The sequence below is a fragment of the Anolis carolinensis genome, chromosome 6 (assembly GCF_035594765.1).
Source record: "Anolis carolinensis isolate JA03-04 chromosome 6, rAnoCar3.1.pri, whole genome shotgun sequence".
Classification (NCBI taxonomy): domain Eukaryota; kingdom Metazoa; phylum Chordata; class Lepidosauria; order Squamata; family Dactyloidae; genus Anolis; species Anolis carolinensis.
Window position 1 is genome coordinate 65,123,156 of NC_085846.1, and position 15,021 is coordinate 65,138,176.

The window sequence follows — 15,021 nt, forward strand, 5'->3', positions numbered from 1 at the left end:
TGGTTTTTGGAGTGTAGATTTACAGCTTTCCAAACATTTCATGTTGGTGACACATTTTTGAGACACGCATCATTTTGCGACACAGTATTTCAGTTTTACTAGCAAACCAGAAGTTAAACTCTGACCCCTTCTAAGAGATATAGACACTTGAATGCATTGCAATAATGAAATGTATGGGGACACAACATATCTCATGAAAACCTTTCATCAATATGTATATGAATTGACAGATAACATTCATTTCCAATATTTTTGTGATTTCTCGTTATGATCGCATGACATATCTGCACAGCACATCCAACACACGGTTTGGGAAGCTCTGCATTAGAGTCAAACCTTATGCAATGCCAGAAATACAGTTTAGCGGTGTAATGTTAGAAAAAGTTGACAATTTCTGCTACCTTGGCAGCCACCTCTCCACAAAAGTCAACATTGCCACTGAAATACAACACCGGCTGAGCTCTGTGAGTGCAGCATTTTTCTAAATGAAGCAGAGACTGCTTGAGGATCAGGACATCCGTAGGGATACCAAGGTGCTTGTTCATAAAGGTATTGTCCTCCCAACTCTGTTATACACCTGCGAAACATGGACTGTTTACAGATGTCACAGTCAACTCCTGGAATGATTCCATCAGCATTGCCTCTGAAAAATCCTGCAAATCTCTTGGGAAGACAGGCAGACAAATGTCAGTGTCCTGAAAGAAACAGACCACTAGCATTGAAGCTATGCTCCTACGCCATGAACTCTGCTGGATTGGCCATGTTGTCCGAATTCCCGATCACCATTTCCTAAAGCAGCTACTTTACTCCCAACCCAAGAACGGAAAACGGAATATTGATGGACAGGAAAAGAGATTTAAAGATGGGCTTGAAGCGAACTGCAAAAATTATGGCATAGACACCGAGAACTGGGAAGCCCTTGAGCACTCTATCTGGAGATCAGCTGTGACTAGCAGTGCTATGGAATTTGAAGAGGCACAAATTGAGGACGAAACGTGCCAAGAGGAAGACTTGTCAAGCCAATTCTGATCAGGACCACCTTCCACCTGGAAACTGATGTCCTCACTGTGGAAGAACATGTGGGTCAAGAATAGGACTCCACTGTCACCTACGTATCCACTGACAGGACACCATACCTGGAAGACAATCATATTTGGACAACAAGGGATCGCCTAAGTAAGTAGGCTGGACATTTAAAATTCCCTTCCCTAAATTGCAAATTTCAGGATTCTATAGAATGGAGCTATACACTATAATTTTGTAATATAATTTTTAAATATTAAAGATAGGCTGTTGCTCCTCACTGTCACTTTCTCTCAAGAACCATTTTAGGAGCACCCATTGGCTACGCTCTTATCAAGCAGCTTTACAAAGTTTGCAATGCAAAGAACTCCTGTCTGACTTGTTCAGGTGCGAAACATAGTTGCATGGTTTAAATATATAACATACCCACCGGGGATGATGTGAGTTATAAGTCAACTCATCTGGAGGGGTCTAGGCTGAAAGAAGAAACCATTGAAAAATGCCACTAACAACATTCCTCATGTATAAAAGCATCTGAGCAGTCCGATAGGGAATTAATAAGATGTGGGAACTCTGCTTCCTTTCGGCTGATGAGTTTCTTTGAAGGTTTGGTTCTGCTTTGTAGCCCAACTGCAAATGTTTTATTTACCAAAGCAAACAGAAACCCTTTGGCCTGGCTCTTTTGTTTAGGTTGGGCTGATCACTTCCTTGTTCTTGGCTGTGCCTTTCTGTTGTTTGTGTTATGTGTTGCTGCACAGAGATGTCCATAGTTGGAAGTTTGCAGTTAATTTGTAATTTTTAAATGATTTTTATTGAAGTTTCAAGTGATATATACAACAAAAGTATGAGAACAAATTTTTCATAGAAAGTAGGAGGAAAAAAGGGAAAAGAGAGAGGGAAAAAAGAAATAATAAAACATATAATAATTATATATATAAAGGGTTGACTTCTGTTCTTCTTCCTTCTGTTCAAGTCTCTTAATTCTTCTTAAGTTGCATCAACATTCTTTCCCTTTTAATTATCTTCTTTAAATGTTACCTCTCATCTATTGAGATTTCGTAGTTCAACTTAATATAGTCCTCAAATATAGACCAGTTGGTCATTTTTATTCCTCTGCCTGTGTTCTTTTTTTTTGTAAATATGTTAATTGGTCCATGTCCTTTATCTCTATTACTTTATTTAACCAAAGTTCTTTATTTGGTATCTTTTCTAATTTCCACATTTGAGCAAAGACCATTCTTGCTGCGTTCGTAAGAAAAATGAGTAGTTTTTCTTTATTGAGCTCTACAAAGGATTCTGCCTCGAACATTCCCAGTAGGTAGATTTTTGACCAGTTTGCTTTTAGATCCATTGTGTAGGTAAATCTCAATCTTCTTGTCCAGATCTCTTCTCAGTCTTTCATCTGTATTGATTTCCCTATATTTCTTGCCCATTTTATCATTGAGTTTTTTATTTCTTCTATTTCTGTTGCCAAGCGCAACAGTTTATTATAACTTTTTGTAAGTAATTTCTTTCCTGTTTGTAATATTATGTCCCAAAAGTCCCCTTTTTCACAAAAACCCAACTTCTTATCAGAGTTATAATGTTCTCTTATTTGTAAGCATTGGGACCATGTTACTTCTTTGAAATTTATTTTAATCTCTTCGTGGCTTCTCAAATTGAGGTTATTCTTCTCACCTACCAACACTTCTTATATGTAGGCCATTTCGTCCAGCCTAACAACCTTACTTGGTTTGCCTTCTTTGGTTTTTGATCTTTTTTATTCTTCTAATGCAGTAAACAGAGGAACCTCGGGTGGTGCAGCAGATTAAACCGCTGAGCTGCTGAACTTGCTGACCAAAAGGATGGCAGTTTGAATTCAGGGAGCAGAGTGAGCTCCCGCTGTTAGCCCCAGCTTCTGCCAACCTTGCAGTTTGAAAACATGCAAATGTGAGTAGATCAATAGGTACCGCCTCGGTGGGAAGGTAATGGCACTTCATGCGGTCATGCTGACCACATGACCTTTGAGGTATCTACGGACAATGCCGGCTCTTCAGCCTAGAAATGGAGATGAGCACCAATCCCCAGAATTGGACAGGACTAGACTTAATGTCAGGGGGAAACCTTTACTTTACCTAATGCAGTAAACATGCGTACTCTCGTAAGACTTTTCATTTTAGTCTCTAAATCAATGTGATTGGTGTATGACTTCGATACCAACATAATTTGCATCTTACCTGTAGGACTTTTAATAATGCAAATGAAAGCAGCTGGATGGGTAGTTGCTTCCAACTTACTAAACCAAAATTATCATAGAATTTTCATGGGAAATTTTCCATGGTCTTCCTCTGAGACTGAGAGAGCGTGAGTTGCCCAAGGTCACCTAGCGGGCTAAGTGGGGATTCAACACTTCATTTGCCAGAGTTGTAGTCCAACACTCAACCCCTCCACTACATTGGCTCTCTACTTCATGGAGTTGCAAATAATTGCTTAAAAAGTTACTGCACTAATATAAGTTATGTTTTTTCTTATTCTTTTGCCTGTTTTTCTGGGAGTTGAATTAAAATATCTTTCAATAAGTGCAGTAGTCCAGTCCTTGCTAACTGATTTGAGAAGTCTTCTTAACCTCATCAAAGTTGTCACACAGAACAAGATTTCACAATATCCTTTCCCTTGTTTGCTGGTGTGGCATAAGCTACAAAAGTGATTCAAGTATTGCAACCATTTCCGTTGCATTTGTTTGGAGGATCAGCATACTTCTAATTGTAGAGCTTTAGTTTGTTATTTTTCTGTCTGCCAAAGTCTGGTCATGTTCAATTCTACTGTCACCAGACATTTGGCAATATTACCCCTGCCATAACATAGTGACTCTGTCAAAGATAATTATAATAGAAAAGGCCACCCAAATACTCAATTTATTTTGCTTCATTTTCCTTAACCATGATGTGGTTTCATTGTGATATCTTGATGTATATTATGTAACCAAAATAATGGGAAAATGAATAGAAATTATACAAGCTATACAATGGTTTGAATTCCAAGAAATCCTGGTGGCAATGTGTTTTTGGGAGGTAAGCTTGGGGCCTTTCTACACAGCCATATAACCCAGAATATCAAGACAGATAATCCACAATATTCCAGTTCAATGTGGATTTTGTACAGCTGTGTAGAAAGGGCCTTACTGTCCCTAAGAGATCCACAAAGCCAATCCTAAGTTGTTTCTCATAGGGCATGACTTCCAGACATTTCACCATTTTGGTTGCCCTTTTCTGAACCCCTTCCAGCTGTTCAAAGTCCTTCTTGAATTGTGGTGCACTTACAGGCGAGCTCTTACCAAAGTGGAAAATTATTACAAGTTTTTGTCGTGTTTTGCAAAGGCACTGTATGTGTTAACTAGAAAATGAAGTGCATGAAGCTGATTGGCTGAGCCTGCAAAGACCCAGGAATTGATTTGATACTGTTTCTGTTCTGCTGCTGCAGAACCAGCTTGGACAAGTTTTCAGTGCTGACTGAGTACTGTTGGTGAAGAGAGCAGTGTACTCAGAAAGAGGCCTTGCTATTTTGAGGCCTGTTTGCTGCTGAGAAAAGAGGGTGAAGAACCAGGACTGTATTCTTCTCTGAAGCAGATTTGTGGACTGAGAAAGGACCATTTATGCATGTGGACTTCTGTAAGTCATCAGAGGGTCCATTGTAAATACTACTGTTCTTTTTTGATCTCTTGAAATCAGTAAAGTTCCTGTATTTTTGTTCTGCAAACCTGAGTGGCATGTTATTCTGTGGGTGACTCTGGATTGCAGGCACACTTAAGAGCTTCCATTTATCATCAATCCGTAACAGTTTTGCAGCCTTAAATGGCATCAATTAATTCTTGGGTCAGTTGATCTAAGAAGTAGTAAAGAAGGACAAAGAATTAAAACTGCTTTGCTCACATTCTTAGAAGTGATCAGGAGGAAAACTCACAGTTGGGCAAGTACTTACAGGTGTTGGAATTCCACACAATTCTGTGTTTTGAGTTCATCAAACCATGCAATCAAAAAGCAGGGGATGGAGAAAGAAATAGAAATTTCCAAAAGTTAGGTTAGGTGTTGGTCCCATTCAAACTCCAGCTTAGGCCCAATAAAGAGATAGTGCAGGCTGAATAAATGGATGATTGTTAGTTGGGCTTGTTATCAGATTGCAACTTGCACGCTAGGACAGAGAAGCAAGCGCTAGCCTGGAAAACACAATGGGCTAGATCTATCACCTCTTGCTTTGAAACTTGTTTTGAGCAAAACACATCAGGAAACACCTTCCTTCCACACAAGGTGTGTCTAATGATACTGGGAGAATACACAACAAGCAATTTGAGCAACTGCCAAAACAGCAAAGGGAAGAAAAAGATATTTCTTGACTTGAATATCCAGCTCTCCCGTGCTTCACTTTTTTTACAACTGTTCTTAGAGAAACCTTCTTAATGTTTGTTCTCTTGCTGGTCAGAGTTCATTGGATTCAAGTCTGTGATATATTACACTATGTAACAAAATTTGAAAAAAAAAATCTGTTCCTGGTTTGAAAGTGTTGTTTCCTGTTTAATTGTGTGGTACTTACTTTGAAAGTAGTTGTTATGCTCCAGAAATTTCATTTTTGTGACTGCCACAAACTATTGGTTGAGACTCTGAGATATTAATTGAAAAACGATAGCAAAATGTGCTGCAGGATGTCTGACAAAAACTGAATTTTTACAGTTTAACAAACATTTTCCATGATTTTATGATAGAACCAATTAGGAAATGACATTTATAACCCAGGAACAAAAAGCATGTTACATATTCTTATTGGATTCAGTAGGTGTAGTTTTGAACTGCTCAGTTATTGTTTAAATTACATTTACACTCTGTCATTTTAGTTTTTCTGTATTGATATGCAACAGTTTGTAAATAAAATGCTTCTATTTTTTAAATAAATCATTTCTGTCCAAAACCACAAAAATCTCCATTCCATAGCGTTCCTCCTGTCACGTTCCAAGCATCAGTCATATATGTAGAATGGAATTCCCCTATTTTGGGCATGTCTCCCAGTTCATAAATCAGGCATCTCTGCTTCATGTCTCTTATTTCTGTGTATGTTCTTGGGAAGCTCAGCCACTCATTTCCACAGGGATATTTGCCTGGGCTTGACTAGGATATGAATAGTACTATTGGGGAAAGTGAGGGAGCTGCCTCAGGCAGCAGAACTTGTCGAGATGGGATGTGGAGGAGCATTGGAGCTCTGAGGGCTGTGGTTTCTGACCTATACAGCCTAAACTATCATGGTTTCTTCAAGTGGAATAAATCTGAACATTTTACCGATTTTTTCTTTAGCAAAAATTGGGAGTGATTTGTGTTATTACTTTAAATTGTTATAATGTGTTCCTTTTTGTCACAATTTTTGGATAGCTTAATGTGTTGTGTCTGGTCAATTTAGGTCAAGACGATTAATTTCCTAGGGATTTCCTAGGCAAGGAATACTCAGAGCTGGTTTTGCCAGTTCCTTCCATTGAAATATAGCCTCCAGCATTTGTATCATATACAGTAGAACCCCGGGCGGACCTCAACTCGGTCAACCAGATAACTCGGATTACCAGGCGGGACGCAGGTTGGATCGGGAGGCACTGCAAACGCCTTCCGATCCAGTCCTTGTCCCCGTGGCCTCTCCATGGGTACTTAGGCTGGATCGGGAGGCGCTGCAAACGCCTCCCGATCCAGTCCTCATCCCCATGGCCTCTCCATGGGAACTTAGGCTGGATCGGGAGGCGCTGCAAACGCCTCCCGATCCAGTCCTCGTCCCCATAGAGAGGCCTCTCCATGGGTACGAAGCCTGGGTCGGGAGGCGCTGCAAACGCCTCCCGATCCAGTCCTCGTCCCCATGGAGAGGCCTCTCCATGGGTACGAAGCCTGGGTCGGGAGGCGCTGCAAACGCCTCCCGAGCTAGCCTTCCTCCCCATGGAGAGGCCTCTCCATGGGTACGAAGGCTGGATCGGGAGGCGCTTGCAGCATCTCCCGATCCAGCCCTCGTCCCCACGGAGAGGCCTCCCTGCGGTTGGGAGCACCAGCGCAATGAGGGGGCTCTCCTTCCCTTTGGCGGAGGCCTGGAGCCAGGGAAGTGACTCCCACTTCCCTGGCTCCAAGCCTTCGCCAAAGGAAGAAAGACCCTTTGTTCGGCGGGTGGGTGAAAGGGGAGGGCCGCAAAAGCGAGCGCCCCGTGCATGTTGCTAGGTAGCTTGCTATCTACCTAGCAACACGCACGCCAGCGAGCAGGTGAACGGGGAGGGCCTTCGCGGCCCTCCCCGTTCACCTGCTCGGATTGCACGGAGGCTCGAACGAGCGGGGTTTTACTGTAATGGAACTGGTGAGTAGAAAGCTTACCAACCCAATAAGCCTTTATTGGCATATATAACAAGACAGTGTAAAATGCTGTATATACTATACAATAAAAACTTGTTTGGAGGGAGTTGAAAGTCTGTGTTGCCCAGCGACAGCCCTAAAACATCACTGCTCTTGAGGAAATCTGCATGGAGGAATGGGCCAACATACCAGCAACAGTGTGTGCCAACCTTGTGAGGACTTACAGAAAATGTTTGACCTCTGTCATTGCCAATAAAGGATATACAGTAGAGTCTCACTTATCCAACATAAACAGGCCAGCAGAAAGTTGGATAAGTGAAAATGTTGGATAGTAAGGAGGGATTAAGGAAAAGCCTATTAAACATCAAATTAGGTTATGATTTTACAAATTAAGCACCCAAACATCATGTTATACAACAAATTTGACAGAAAAAGTAGTTCGATATGAAATAATGCTATGTAGTAATTACTGTATTTACAAATTTTGCACCAAAGTATCACGATTTATTGAAAACATTGACTACAAAAATGTGTTGGATAATCCAGAACGTTGGATAAGCGAATGTTGGATAAGTGAGACTCTATTGTATAACAAAGTATTGAGATGAACTTTTGTTATGGACCAAATACTTATTTTTCACCATAATTTGCAAATAAATTCATGAAAAATCAGACAATGTGATTTTCTGGATGTGTTTTCTCATGTTGTCTCTCATAGTTGAGGTCTACCTATGATGTCAATTACAGGCCTCTCTCTTTTTAAGAGGGAGAACTTGTACAATTGGTATCTGACTAAATACTTTTTTCCCCACTGTAATGTCAGAGGAAAACCTTTACCTTTACCTACCCTGTTTCCCCAAAAATAAGACAGTGTCTTATATTAAGTTTTGCTCCCTAAGTTGCACTAGGTCTTATTTTTAGGGGATGTCTTATTTTTCCATGAAAAAGAATTCACATTTATAGTTGAACAAAAAAAAAAGAACATTTATTATATACTGTACAGTAGTTGTCATCACAAACCAACTGTGAATCTCATCAGGAATTTCTTGCTACTACCATTATTTTAATATACAACAATTTATAATATGTACATTTACCGATCCTGCATGCTCTGGTGTTCTGTTCAGCAGGCATGTTTCCAACCAAAAACTTTGCTAGGTCTTACTTTCAGGGGAGGCCTTATATTTAGCAATTCAGCAAAACGTCTACTAGGTCTTATTTTCCGGGGATGTCTTATTATCGGGGAAACAGGGTAGGTAAGGGATGCTCGACTTGTAATTGATTATTCTAGATTAAGTGGTTTTATATGGGGACCTCCATACTAATATGGTATTTCCCTGAAAATAAGACACTCTCTTATATTTATTTTTCTTCAAGAAGACACCGTATGGCTGATTTTCAGGGCATGTCTTATTTTTTTTATTAAGTGTGGTACAATAATCTACATTTATTCAAATATAGTTAAGGTATCTTCTTCTGGAACATCGTTATAACTCTTCAAAAAATGTCTTGTGACTCCATTTCCTTTAGAACCATTTGCCCCAATCTTTCATGTCAAGCAGTAGAGCTCTCATTAAATGAGCAGGGTTGCCCGCACCTCTCTGGTCACCTCCGAGATAGCAGCTGTCACAATGGGGCAGATGAAAAGGGCTGCCTATCTTCTTTACAATTCCGTGCCAGTACACTGCATATCCATGCCTATCACTATGTCTTATTTTCGGAGTATGCCTTATATTGCGCAAATGCTTAGAAATCCTGCTATGGCTTATTTTATGAGTATGCCTTATTTTTGGGGAAACACGGTAGTAGCCTATCTTTATTCATAATTAAAATGTGATATGCAAGAATTTTGGAGTGCTCCTTGGTCTGGTCAGTGAGATCGTGTCTTTATGCTCCAAAGTTCTGACTTGATGGCATCTCCCCCACTTCTTGGTATACGACAAGGAGGGAAGTTCTTTAGTTTTTTGGCACATTTTTTTTGTTCCACACCAGAACCTGCCGTAATCCTCACTCAGTGCAATGGTCCCTCATGTAAAGTTTTATACTTGGGAGAAATGGTAGGAATGCCATGGATGAGGCTTTAAATTCTTTTTCTGCAGTCGTGTTTCCATCCAAATTTATTCCTGCTATGGAGAGGGAAGATCCTTCTTGCTGAAAAAGCAGATGCAGGGAGGCAAGAGCAGAATAATGTTCAGGAGAAGGGGAGTTAATCAACACTCCCCATTTGCCTAATGAAATTAATAGCTAACTGCATCTTTTTGTTCTGAAGACAACAGATGGGCATAATAAGCTTTATGCTTTAAATCTATATATATAAAAGAGTGATGGCATCATGGCGACCCACAAAACAACAAAACTACAGGCCCTCCAACCTCGAAATTTGAGAACACAACCCATCATCCACGCCTCTAGGTTGATACAACAAAAAGAAAAGAAAAATAAAGTCCTAATGAGAGAGAGAGAGGAATAATTGTTTTTATCCAATTGCTGCCAGTTAGAAGGCTAAGCTCCTCCAACTTGGTCTCCTAGCAACCCAATAAAAAATAATAAAAAACACTAAAAATTAATACAATAAAATATTATAATAACAGAAAATAACTAAAAATAATACAAGAAAATAATAAAATATAATAAATAAAAATATAACTTACAATAAAATTAATTTAAAAAATGCAAATAAAGTAAAATAAAAATTACACAACAATTTTTAACCAATACCACCACCACTTTGCCACAGCAACGCGTGGCCGGGCACAGTTAGTTGTTAATAAAATAATGCTCACAGTACTATAGGTTTTATAGGGTTTTCTTAGTCAAGGAATACTTAGAGATGTTTTGCCTTCATTGGCTTTTGTAAATTGATGTGGATTTCAATGTTTTTGATTTAGGTTAGATATAACTTATTTCACTTCACTTCACTTCACTTTATTTCTTAATTAGACACTCTCCACCAGAGTGCTCCAAGCGACTTACAATTTAAAATATCATTCCAAAATATAAAAACATTCAACCTAAAAACATTCAACAGTGACTATTTGGCAAATTAGATCTGATTTACTTAAATGCACAACCAAACAGCCAAGTCTTGAGCGTTTTTACAAAAGGTCACAATTCCGACATTGCTCTAACATATGGAGGCAATGAGTTATTTGATAGGTTATGTTTTATTTAATTTTAGGTGTCACATTATAATATGTTTTTATATGTTGGGTTATATGGTGTTATTATGTTTGTATTTGTTGTTGTATTAAGACATTAATTGTTTGCCTTTTTGTTTGTTGGAATCCGCCCTGAGTCCCCTTGGGGAGACAGGGTGGAATATAAATCATGTTATCATTGTTATTGCTGTTCTCATGAAATAATAATAATAATAATACTTTATTTATAACCCGCCTTCTCTCCCCGAAGGGACTTAGGGCGGTTTCCAAAAAATAACAAAAATGGCAAACATTCCCATATTATTGTACTCACCTTAAGCATTTCTAGCTTGTGGCAACCCTAAGGTGACCCTGTCACAGGGTTTTCTAGGCAAGATTTGTTCAGAGCTAGGTTATTTTTGCCTAGTTCTGAGGCTAAGAGTGTGTGAGTTGCCTAAGGTCATCCATTGGATTTCCATGGGTGAATGAGGATTTGAACCCTGGTCTCCAATGTTAATAACCCAATATTCAAACCATTACACCATGCTGGCTGTTGAATATATCCTACAGTACCTACAAATTCTACAGCACCCATATTCTCCCTATCAAATAGTTCTTGATTGGAGGTGATCTTTCCCATTTCATGCCTATGGTATTACTAAAGTTATTTATAGCTGACATTCCAAGTGTTATGACATCTTGTCATTCTTTTAAAAAAAGCTTAAAAGAAAGGAGCACAGGCACATTAAAAAGAGCGACAGATGAAACTACTTCTATCTGAGCAAAGTGGTTGTAAAACACAGCAGTCTTTAATTGCTGCTTATTGTTAGTGTTAGGGCTGGGCTTTAACACAGCAGATTAATCACCAAGCTCCAATCGATTTTGCCAACTGGAAGGTTGAGAGTTTGAGGCCCAGGTCAGGGTGAGCTTTAGCTTCTGCCTACCTAGCAAATGTGAGTAGATAAATAGGAACGGCATTAAAGCAGGGAGGTATTTAGGTCTGGTGTTTCAACCACAAAAAAGTTTATAAAAAAAGAAAGCTCTTCAGTATTTATATATTTATTATTTATTTACTCTATTTATACCCCACCGTTCTCTACCCCGCAGGGGGCTCAAGGTGGTTTCATAGTGGCAAATATTCAATGCCTTAAAACATATACAATTTAAAAATTGAAATTAGATTAGATTAAAATCAGATATATTCAACATTTAAAAAACATTAAAGGTAAAGGTAAAGGTTTCCCCTGACATTAAGTCCAGTCATGTCTGACTCTGGGAGTTGGTGCTCATCTCCATTTCTAAGCCGAAGAGCCAGCATTGTCCGTAGACACCTCCAAGGTCATGTGACTGCATGGAGCGCCGTTACCTTCCTGCCGGAGCGGTACCTATTGATCTACTCATATTGGCAAGTTTTCGAACTGCTAGGTTGGCAGGAGCTGGAACTAACACCGGCCACTCACGCCACTCCCAGGGTTTGAACCTGGGACCTTTCCGTCTCCAGCTCAGTGCTTTAACGCACTTCTCATTCAAGTCCAAACCTTTCCATAGTTGGTAGGGAGATGGAGCGACAGCGCCCCTTCCCCCGGTGACCGGAACCGAGCACAGCTTCCAAAGATGCCGAAATATTTGTTGTCTGTCTTGTCATTGTGATAATCAGCATTCAATGTTTGCCGTAAATGTTGTCTGTGATCCGCACTGGATCCCTTTGGGATACTGTAAATAAATAAATACATAAATAATAAACCTGAACAGTTCTTGGAGACAAGAATCTTGAATATAAAAGACTGTGATAATCTACCTTAAGCTTGAATAGGCCTCTGGCCCCATCTACACTGTCATATAATGCAGTTTGAATTATATGACCAGTATAAATTCATACAATACAGTTCAGTTCAATGGAACTAAATAGCAATTTCATTGCTCCACTGACATGGAAACAATTGACACAATTGGATGAGGATAACCACTTGGATGGACACTGCTCCTTCTCTTTTTCTTAATTGCTACATGTTTCTATGTGTGCCCATTGGCTGAGCAAGGAGGCAAAATTTCCTTTGGGAGAGTCCAACTGTGCAATCATCTGGTGTATCATCATTATAAAATTATGGCTCACAGTCCAAAGAAATTTCCTCCTTCTGAGTATAATGTGCATTTCTTGTAATCCCCACAGGATACATGCTGAAAGAAGCATAGACTTAAAACACACTCTTTCTTCAGCATGACTCATATATATTGCCCTTGCTGTACTTGAAAGCCACTCTGGTTAATGGAAGGTTACATTTACTTCCTTTTCCAGATGGTAGATGAGTCTTTTTTTCCAATATTGAGAAGGGTAAAGCCTTTGCTTATCTTGTGATCCCAAATATTTAGTGAGTGGAGATATTTGCTTATCCTTCAAATGATGCTGCTTTTACTTTTCCTGTATCTTTTGGGTTTGTATATGGATTAGTAGAAGTGAACTTTGCCATTTTCTGACTCTGGGAAAGTCCATGAAGGACTTTATTTTATTTTGCTATTGTAGACGTTAGCCTGTCTTTGTTTGGAATGGGTCTTAGATGGTGAAGTTGAAGCAAGCAGTCCTTTTTATAGCTGTGAACAGAGTTCAGAATACTGAGGATGTTCAATTGATTTGATTAATCAGAGACTTGGAAAATAAATTTGCACTTTTCTAGAACTCCAGTGTAGAGCTTTTTTTTCCCAATTGTGGGAATTTTCAATTTATGGAACAAAAAGAAGGAAAGAGGGCACACATTTTCCCCTGTTTCTCCTGATTGCAGTCATTCACATGAAACAAGGTAGTTCAAAAACTCTGGGTCTTGATGAAGCCAGATTTTTAATCAGCGAATGCTTTAGTTAATTAATCTTCCAATTAAAGCTTTCAGAACACAGTTGATTGTAGAGAATTTTCCCCCAAAGTAGACGCTGTCAAGCACATTCTGTCCAAGTGGCTCATAAGAAGGTGGCATGGCAAATGAGAATATCTATAATAGGCTATGCACTTATGTATATATTTATTGACCCAAATAACCTGGTTTACTTATCCATAAGTCAGTGTAGCTACTATCCATGGGCCTGGTTACCGTATCAGCCATTTAATTCGTGTTTCTGTACCGTTTTCTTCATTCGGAATGCACGAAACGGTACACCCCCTACAGCACGGAAACATGAGTGAAACGAAAGTTAAGTGGAGATGGCAACTGTTTGGTTGTTTGATTTTTGGCACTCTGCTGCAGGCCCTGGAGGGCCTACAGCCTGGCAGGACCTACAGCTGAGCGACGCTCGACCCCTGGCTCGCTAGGATTCAGGCCCTGCGAAGGCCTACAGCCAAGCGCTGAGTGACAGGTGATCGGCGCTCTCAGGTTTTGGTCCTGGTAGGGGCTGGCAGAGCCTACAGCCGAGCGCCAACTGAGAGGCAATTGGAGTCCTCAGATTTAGGCCTGGCAGGCCCTAGCAGGCCCTAAATCTGAGCATGTCATGTGCTTCTTGCTCGGCGCTCAGCTGTAGGGCCTGGCAGGCCCTGACGCTTTTCCGTCCAAGGTCCAAAAATATTCAGGGGTTTTTTTTTACCTTGGATGGAAAAGCTCATTTGGAAAGGCACCTATTTTCAGGAGAGGTGCTTGAAAACGAAAACGGGGCCTTACCAATGAAACAAACAGGAACTGATAGTGATTCCATACAAATGCATGAGACTAGTAACTACTGTATCTTAATTCTTATTAGAAAGGAGGCCATCCCCTTCTCTGAATAGTATGGCAAAAGGGGAGAGCTAAGTCCTTCCTGCGAGACCCCAAAAGAAGCATTGCCCCCAATACAGTCTTGAGCAAAATGGGAAAATGGCAATGGTAATGAATAGTGCACTTTTAATGAGTCTTCTTTAGCATGGTATGATAATCAATAACTTTATCCATATTTGAATAGACTTGACCTGACAATAGCTTTATAAGATTTCTTCACAGAAATTCTTTTACCTCCTCGTTTGTCTGTATATGCTTCTCAAATTGCTCAATTTTTTAATTGTCACCTGTAGGTATAAAGGGGGTTCTTTCTTGTATGGTAATCCCATCAAACATTCCAGTTACAAATTAGAATTTCAATCTGTGAAGGCCAGAAATCTGTTGTGCATTTAACTGTTGCAAGACTATGACCAGAAATAAATCTTTATATTGCAATTTTTTAAAAGTGAATGTAGGGCTTTTATGTGTGCATGTGGCCAGTAAGGCAGTGCAAAGACATGTGCAATGACAGTTGGAATGGCCACAGTGTACGATTTCTGAATCATGTGATTTTAATATTTATATTAGGATGTTTTAATGCTTTGTCTTATTGTTAAATATTGCATATGCCTATGTTTTAATGGTTTTAATTATTTTAATTTATAGTTATATGTCTGTGTATAGCTCTTACGATTTTTTGTTATATGTATGTTGGCATTGAATTATTGCCTTTAATGTTGTAAACTGCCCTGAGTCCCCCCAGGGGCGAGAAGGGCAGTATAGAAATATACTAAATAAACAAATAAA

The 15,021-nt window shown here is 39.6% G+C and overlaps 1 protein-coding gene across 1 annotated transcript in view; it reads left to right on the forward strand.

The window, feature by feature from the left end:
* Positions 1-15,021, forward strand: part of cdcp1 (CUB domain containing protein 1) — a 65,321-nt gene that overhangs the window by 17,780 nt on the left and 32,520 nt on the right. The window lies entirely within an intron of this gene.